The sequence below is a fragment of the Tupaia chinensis genome, unplaced genomic scaffold, assembly GCF_000334495.1.
Source record: "Tupaia chinensis unplaced genomic scaffold, TupChi_1.0 Scaffold000448_1, whole genome shotgun sequence".
Taxonomy (NCBI): Eukaryota; Metazoa; Chordata; class Mammalia; order Scandentia; family Tupaiidae; genus Tupaia; species Tupaia belangeri.
This window is the reverse complement of record NW_006159953.1, coordinates 1,852,708-1,859,352: the sequence shown is the minus strand read 5'-3', so window position 1 is coordinate 1,859,352 and position 6,645 is coordinate 1,852,708.

The following is a 6,645-nucleotide window of genomic DNA, read 5'->3' as shown; positions in this document are numbered from 1 at the left end:
TGAAGTAGAGCAACACTGAACATCACAAGTTGTTCATCTTCTAATGTTAAGTAAGTGGAACAAGCAGGTTTGTGTTAGTTTTTTATTAATATTTCTTTGGAAGAGGGTTTCTTTAGACTTAGATTAGTTTGAAAGTGTAGTGCATTCTTAGGTCTGAAATCCAACGTGCAGGTAAAACCAAGATCTTTAAGTATGAAAATCATCTCCATGAATGCAGACATTCTGCCAAAGATCTTTCTGGTATTCCAAGGAAAAGTACAGATTTTGGCTGAAAAACTGCATGCTTATCTCACTAAGGTAAGCTTCATTTCAAAACATCCATTGATATACACTGTAAAACTGTTTTAATAACTAAAAATTGAAGTAGAGCAACACTGAACATCACACGTTGTTCAACATCCAAAGTTAAGTAAATGGAAAAAAACAAGTTTATGTTAGTATTCAATTAAGATTTCATTGGAAGGGGGTTTCATTCGTCTTAGATTGGTTTGAAAGTGTAGTGCATTCTAGGGCTCAAACTCAACTTGCAGCTACAACAAAGATCTTTAGGTGTGAAAATCGGCTCCATGAGTGGAGTCACTTTGCCAAACATCTTTCTGATATTCCAAGGAAAAGGACAGATTTTGGCTGAAAAACGACATGCTTATCTCGCAAAATTAACCTTCATTTCAAAACGTCCATTGAATTACAGTGTAAAACTGCTTCCAAAATTAAAAGTTGAAGTAGAGCAACACTGAACATAACAAGTTGTTCAACTTTCAAAGTTAAGGAAGTGGAAAAAACAAGTTTTTGTTGGTTCCCTCTTAAGATTTCTTTGGAAGAGTGTTTCTTTAGTTTTAGATTGATTTGAAAGTGTAGTTCATTCTGAGGCCTAAAACTCAACATAAAGCTACAGTAAAGATCTTTAAGTATGAAAATAAGATCCATAAGTGGAGTCATTTTGCCAAAGGTTTTTCTGATATTTCAAGGAAATGTGTATATTTTGGCTCATAAACTACATGCTTATTTTGCAAAAGTAAGCTTCATTTCAAAATGTCCATTGATATACAGTGTAAAACTGCTTTAAAAACTAAAAGTTGAAGTAGAGAAACACTGAACATCACAAGCTGTTTAACTTCCCATGTTAAGTAAGTGGAACAATCAAGTTTGTGTTAGTTTTCTTGGAGGAGTCCGACCCAGCGGGGCCCCAGGATCTGTCTGAGCAACCCCCCTTCTGGTTGGTTCAGTATGTTGGCAACGCCGCTACAGTGTACCACCCAGACCTAGGATTTTGCTCCAGAAACTGTGGCAGCCTTGCTGGGAAGTGACCCCCCACGACTCCCCAATATACTACTATAAAATAATTACATAGCTCTCTTATACATCCTGAGTGTACAATAAAATCTTCCAGGAAGTCCCCTGACCGCTCCCCTTTGCTCTGATCACTTACTATTAATTACAATGCTTTATCTCCATGGTCACAATAGAGGGTGGGCTGAAGTTCTTTCTAGGCAAAAATAATCTTGACCTTTGGAAGGCCCTTCAAAATACCCAAAACTGGCCCAGGACACCTCCGCCCTCTCCAAGTAAAATAGATAAATATATTAGGATTCCTCAAATTAAGTTTTAAATCCCTACAAAACTGTATAAGTATCATTCTTTATTAAAATCCATAAGAACTAATATCTATTCTTGAGATTTTCTTTTCTCAGCACCATTCCCAGTAATCACAAGATGGTTGCTACGTTGCATCAGCTGATAATCATCTTTGCTTACCGGAACTGCTTTCCCGAAACTGCATTCCATGGAGACCCACCTACAATTGCAGAACTACACTAGACCCACCCTTAATCCAACCCTGAATAAAATCTATGTTCCCTATTCTTAAAACTTTATGAGCTAATAATTGAAACACGTAGTCCCTCTCCCTTTACTTGCATGTAACACGTTTTCAATAAAAACGCATGATGGTTCCTAGCAGTTGTCACTCCTCAGAGGACAATCTTTGAGGGGTGTCTGGCAAAGGACGTGCATGAAAAGGCATCAAGGCCTTTGTCTTCTGTTCACCTTTGCTGCCTCCGTCGAGATAACCCACCAAGCCAAGGCTGGACCCTGGCAGATTGGCGCCCAACGTGGACCCTGGCATTTTTTATTGAGATTTTGTTGGAAGTGGGTTTTTTAGTCTTAGATTGGTTTGAAAATGTAGTGCATCCTAGGGCCCAAAGTCAACTTACAGCTACAACAATGATCTCTAGGTATGAAAATCAGCTCCATGAGTGGAGGCATTCTGCCAAAGATATTTCTGATATTCCAAGGAATAGGATAGATTTTGGCTGAAAAACTACATGCTTATCTCTTGAAATTAACCTTCGTTTCAAAACTTCCATTGAATTACAGTTTAAAACTGCTTCCAAAATTAAAAATTGAAGTAGAGTAACCCTAAACATCACAAGTTGTTCAACTTTCAAAGTTAAGTAAGAGGAAAACACAAGTTTTTGTTGGTTCCCTCTTAAGATTCCTTTGGAAGAGTTTTTCTTTAATTTTTGATTGGCTGGAAAGTGTAGTGCATTCTTAGGAAAAAACTCAACGTGTAGTTACAGTAAAGATCTTACAATATGAAAATAAGCTCCATATGTGGAGTCATTCAGCCAAAGATCTTTTTGATATTTAAAGGAAACGTATACATTCTGGCTGAAAAATTTTATGCTTATCTCGAGAAAGTAAGCTTCATTTCAAAACGTTAATTGATATACAGTGTAAAACTTCTTTAAAAACTATAAGTTGAAGTAGAGCAACACTGAACATCACAAGCTGTTCAACTTCCAAAGTTAAGTAAGTGGAACAAACAAGTCTGCCTTAGTTTTCTATTAAGATTTCTTTGGAAGTGTGCTTCTTTAGTCTTAGATTGGTTTGAAAGTGTAGTGCATTGTTAGGCCTAAAACTCAACTTACAGCTATAGTAAATATATTTAAGCATGATAATCAGATCCATAAGTTGAGTCATTTTGCCAATGTTCTTTCTGATATTTTAAGGAAACATATACATTTTGGCTGAAAAACTACATGCTTATCTCGACAGAGTAAACTTCATTTCAAAATGTCCATTCAAGTACATTATAAAACTGCTTCCAAAACTATAAGTTGAAGTAGAGCAACACTGAACCTCACAAGGAGTTCAACTGTCCAAAGGTATGTAAGAGGAAAAATGAGTCCGTGTTAGTTCTTTCTTAACATTTCTTTGGAAGAGGTTTTCTTTAGTCTTAGTTTGCCTAGAAAGTGAAGTGTATTCTTAGGCCCAAAACTCTACTTGCAGCTACAGAAATGATCTTTAGGTATGAAAATCAGCTCCATGAGTGGAGTCATTCTGCCAAACTGCTTTCTGATATTCCAAGGAGAAGAACACATTTTGGCTAAAAAAACGACATGCTTATCTGGCGAAAGTAGGCTTCCTTTCAAAATGCCCATTGAAATAAAGAGTAAAACTGCATCTAAAAGTAAAAGTTGAAGTAGAGAAACACTGAACATCACAAGTGGTTGAACTTCCAAAGTTAAGTAAGAGGAACAATCAACTATGTGTTAGTACTTTCTTAACATTTTGTTGTAAGAGGGTTTAGGTTTTCTTTAGTCTTAGTTTGCCTAGAAAGTGAAGTGTATTCTTAGGCCCAAAACTCTACTTGCAGCTACAGAAATGATCTTTAGGTATGAAAATCAGCTCCATGAATGGAGTCATTCTGCCGAACAGCTTTCTGATATTCCAACGAAAAGTACACATTTTCGTTGAAAAACTAAATTCTTCTCTCAGGAATGTAAGGTTCATTTCAAAAAGCCCATTGATACAAAGATCAAAATTGCTTCAAAAACTAAAAGTTGAAGTAGAGCAACACTGAATATCACAAGTGGTTCAACTACCAAAGTTACGTGAGGGTACACTGCACACACTGACTCTCATCCAGAGACCCCCCTGTCCAGGATTCACCCAGAGCCCGAGGAAAACCCTAAAACTAAACCAAAACCTATCCTTAAATCCTAACACTAAAACTCTCCCTAAAGCCTAACACTTACCTTAACCTTAACATTATCCTTAAACACTAAACCTAACCCTTCCCCTTTCCCTAAATCCTAACCATAACCCTAGCACTATCCTTACACACTAACCCTAAACCTAACACTATCCATAAACACTAACACTAACAGTAACACTATCCCTTAACCTTAACAGTAATCCTAGCACTAACCTTAAACTCTAAAACTACTCCTAACCCTAACCCTAACCCTACCTCTAACACTATTCCTAAACCCTAACCCTAACACTATCCTTAAACTCTAACCCTAACCTTTTTCTTATCCCTAACCCTAACCCTAACCCTACCTCTAACACTATTCCTAAACCCTAACCCTAACACTATCCTTAAACTCTAACCCTACCCCTACCACTATCCCTTAATCCTAACCCTTACCCAGAACTATCCTTAATTCTAACCCTACCTCTAACACTATTCCTAAACCCTAACCCTAACACTACCCTGAAACCCTAACCCTAACCCAGCACTATCCTTAAATTCTAACCCTACCTCTAACACTATTCCTAAACCCTAACCCTAACACTATCCCGAAACCTTAACCATATCCCAGCACTATCCTTAAATTCTAAGCCTACTTCTAACACTATTCCTAAACCCTAACCTTAACCCTATCCCCAAACCCTAACCCTAACCCTAGCACTATCCTTAATCCATAACCCTAACCCTAACTCTCTCCCTAAAACCTAACCCTAACCCGAACACAACGACCTTAGCATTTCGTTGGAAGAGGCCTGCTTTTTGCTTTGTTTCCTTGGAATGTGTAGTGCATTCTTAGTCCCCAAACTCCCCTTGCAGCTACCATAATGGTCTTTAGATATGAGAAGCAGCCCTTTGAGTGGAGTCTTTCTGCCAAAGATCTGCTAAAGATCTTTCTTTTATTCCTTGAAAAATTGCAGATTTTGGCTGAAAAACGACTTCCTTATGCCATAAGTGTAAGCGTCATTTCAAAACGTCCATTGAAAAACTGTGTAAAACTGCTTTTGTAGAGCAATACCGAACATCACAAGTTGTTCTACTTCTAATGATAAGTGGAACAGACTACTTTTGTAAGTTAATTCTTAGCATTTCGTTGATAGAGGCCTGTTTAACACTTAGTTTGCATGGAAAGTGCAGTGCCTTCATATTCCCAACACTCAACTTGCAACTTCATGAAAGATTCTTACGTATGAAATTTAGCTCCATGAAAGGAGTCTTTCTGACAAAGGTCTTTCAGATTCGCCACGGGAAAGTACATAGTTTGTCTGAAAAACTCCATGCTTATCTGTGAAAAGTAAACTTTGTTTCACAAAGTCCACTGTAAGCAGTGTCAAACTGTTTCCAAAACCAATGTTCAAGGACAGCAACATTGAATATCACAGGGTGTTCAACTTCCAAAGTTAAGTAAGTTTAACAAACTAGTTTCTGTGAATGTATTGTCAAATTTCATTGGACGAGGTTTTCCCTAGTATTAATTTGATTTGAAAGTGTAGTGCGTTGTGAGGCCTAAAACTCAACTTGCAGCTAAAATAAAGATCTTTAGGTATGAAAATAAGCTACTTTAGTGGAGTCTTTCTGCCAAGGACCTTTCTGATACTGCAAATAAAAGTACAGATTTTGGCTTAAAAACTACAGACTTATCTGGGAAATGTAAGTTTCATTTCAAAACATCCATTTTAAAACACTGTAAAATTGCTTTCAAAACAAAATGTTCAAATAGAGCAATATTGATAATGACAAGGTGTTCAACTTCCAAAGTTAAGTACATGGAACAAATTAGTGTCTGTGAATGTATTGTAAATTTCATTGGAAGCGGGTTTCTCTAGTATAACTTTAATTTGAAAGTGTAGTGCATTCTTAGGCCCAAAACTGAAATTGCAGCTACCACGAAGATCTTGAGGTATGAAAAGCAGCCCCAAGAGTGGAGTTTTTCTGCCAAAGTTCTTTCAGAGATTGTAAGAAAAAGTGCAGATTTAGGCTTACAAAACGACTTACACTACATCTCATTCCACTCTCCACAGACTGCACCTTTTGCTGAAGTAGCCAGAAGCTTGGGAAATCTAAAGGCACCTGGCGACCAAGGGTACACTGAATACACTGACTCCCATCCAGACCCCCCTGTCCAGGATTCACCCAGAGCCCAAGCCAAACCTGAAACCTAAACCTAAACCTATCCTTAAACCCTAACCCTAAAACTCTCCCTAAAGCCTAACCCTTACCCTAACCTTAACAGTATCCTTAAACTCTAACCCTAACCCTAACCCTTTCTCTAAACGTTAACAATAACCCCCCAGCACTCTCCTTAAAATCTAAACCTAACTCTAACGTTAACACGATCCATAAACTCTAACCCTAACCCTAACACCATCCCGAAACCCTAACACTAACCCTAGCACTATCCTTAAACCCTAACCCTAACCCTAACTCTCTCCCTAAAGCCTAACCCTAACTCTAACCCGATTACAATGATCTTACCATTTCGTTGGAAGAGGGGTGCTATTCGCTTAGTTTGCTTGGAAAGTGTAGTGCATTCTTAGTCCCCAAACTCAACTTGCAGCTAACACAAGGATCTTTAGGTATTAAAAGCAGCCCCATGAGTGGAGTCTTTC